Source organism: Columba livia, unplaced genomic scaffold (genome assembly GCF_036013475.1).
Source record: "Columba livia isolate bColLiv1 breed racing homer unplaced genomic scaffold, bColLiv1.pat.W.v2 Scaffold_122, whole genome shotgun sequence".
In the NCBI taxonomy this organism is placed as follows: domain Eukaryota; kingdom Metazoa; phylum Chordata; class Aves; order Columbiformes; family Columbidae; genus Columba; species Columba livia.
The window spans coordinates 873,249-875,764 of record NW_027043021.1 but is presented as its reverse complement, the minus strand read 5'-3'; positions in this window follow the sequence as shown (position 1 = coordinate 875,764).

Genomic DNA, 2,516 nt, shown 5'->3' with positions numbered 1-2,516 from the left:
AACCCCATTGGACAGAGTTTGTGTCACAAACCCCATTGGACAGTGTGTGTGTCACAATCCCCATTGGACAGCGTGTGTGTCACAAAACCCATTGGACAGTGTGTGTTTCACAAACCCCATTGGACAGCGTGTGTGTGTAACAATACCCATTGGTCAGTGTGTATGTCACAAAGCCCATTGGACAGCGTGTGTGTCACAAACCCCATTGGATAGTGTGAGTGTCACAAACCCCCCTGGTCAGTTTGAGTCTTCACAGTCCCCATTGGACAGCATGTGTGTCACAAACCACATTGCACAGTGTGTGTGTCACACACCTCATTGGACAGCATGTGTGTCACAGACCCCCTAGATAGTGTGTGTGTCACAAACCCCATTGGACAGTGTGTGTGTCACAAACCCCCCTGGACAGTGTCTGTGTCGCAATCCCCATTGGACAGCGTGTGTGTCACAAACCCCATTGGAAAGTGACTGTCTCACAAATTCCCCCGGACAGTGTGTGTGTCACAATTCCCATTGGACAGCGTGTGTGTTACAAAACCCTTTGGACATTGTGTGTGTCACAAACACCATTGGACAGCGTGTTTGTCACAATCCCCATTGGACAGTGTGCGTGTTCACAAACCCCATTGGACAGAGTGTGTGTCACAAAGTCAATTGGACAGAGTGTGTGTGAGAAACCCCATTGGACAGTGTGTATGTCACAAACCCCATTGGAAAGTGTGTTTGTCACAAACCCCCCTGGACAGTTTCTGTGTCACAATCACCATTGGACAGAGCGTGTGTGTGTAATAATACCCATTGAACAGTGTGTGTGTCACGAACCCCACTGGACAGCGTGTGTGTCACAAACCCCCGTGCACACTCTTTTTGTCACGAACGCCTTTGGACAGTGTGTTTGTCACAAACCCCCCTGGACATTGTGTGTTTCACAATCCCTATTGTACAAAGTGTGTGTCTCAAACCCCGTGGACACTGTCTGTGTCACGAATGCCATTGGACAGTGTGTGTGTCACAAACCCCATTGGACAGTGTGCGTATGACAAACCCCAATGGACAGCGTGTGTGTCACAAACACCCATGGACATTGTGTGTGTCACAAACCCCATTGCAAAGCGTGTGTGTCACAAACCACTTTGGACAGTGCGTGTGTCACAAACCCCACTGGAAAGTGTTTGCGTCACAAACCACGTTGGATAGCATGTGTGTGTCACAAACCCTATTGGACAGTGTGTGTGTCACAAACCACATTGGACAGCGTGTGTTTCACAAACCCAATTGGACAGCATGTGTGTCACGTACACCATTGGACAGAGTGTGTATGTCACAAACCCGACTGGAAAGTTTGTGTGTCACAAACCCATTGGATAGCGTGTGTGTTACGAACGCCATTGGACAGTGTGTGTGTCACAAACCCCCCTGGACAGTTTGTGTGTCAAAATCCCCAGTGGACAGCGTGTGTGTCACAAACACCATTGGACAGCGTGTGTATGTCACAGTCGCCATTGGACAGTGTGTGTTTCACAAACCCCATGGGACAGAGTATGTGTCACAAACACCATTGGACAGAGTGTGTGTCACAAGCCCATTGGACAGGGTGTGTGTGTCACAAAACCCATTGGACAGTGTGTGTGTCACAATCCTCATTGGACAGAGTGTGTGTGACAAAACCCATTGGACAGTGTGTGTGTCACAAAACCCATCGGACAGCGTGTGTGTCACAAGAGCCATTGCCAGACTGTATGTGTCACAAACCCCCTTGGACAGCGTGTGTGTCACAATCCGCATTGGCTAGATTGTGTGTGTCACAACCCCATTGGACAGTGTGTGTGTCACAATCCCCATAGGATAGATTGTGTGTGTCACAAACCTCATTGGACAGTGTGTGTGTCACAAAGTCCATTGGACAGAGTGTGTGTCACAAACACCATCGGAGAGAGTGTGTGTCACAATCCTTTTGGACAGAGTGTGTGTGACAAAACCCATTGCACAGTGTGTGTGTCACAATCCCCATTGGACAGCGTTTGTGTCACAAAACCCATTGGAAGGCGTGTGTGTCACAATCCCCATTGGATAGATTGTGTGTGTCACAAACCCCATTGGACAGCGTGTGTGTCACAAACTGCATTGGACAGTGTGTGTGTCACTAACCGTCCTGGACATTGTGTGTGTCACAAACCCCATTGGACAGCGTATGTGTCACAATCCCCATTGGATAGATTGTGTGTGTCACAAACCCCATTGCACAGTGTGTGTGTAACAAACCCAATTGCTCAGCGTGTGTGTTCACAAACCCCTTTGGACAGCGTGTGTGTGTCACAATCCCCATTGCACATTGTGTTTGTCAAAACCCTCAATGTACAGTGTGTGTCTAACAAACCCTATAGGACAGCGTGTGTGTCACGATCCCCATTGGACAGCGTGTGTGTCTCAAACCCCATTGGACAGTGTGTGTGTCACAATCCCCCCCAGACAGTGTGTGTGTCGCATTCCCCATTGGACAGCGTGTGTGTCACAAA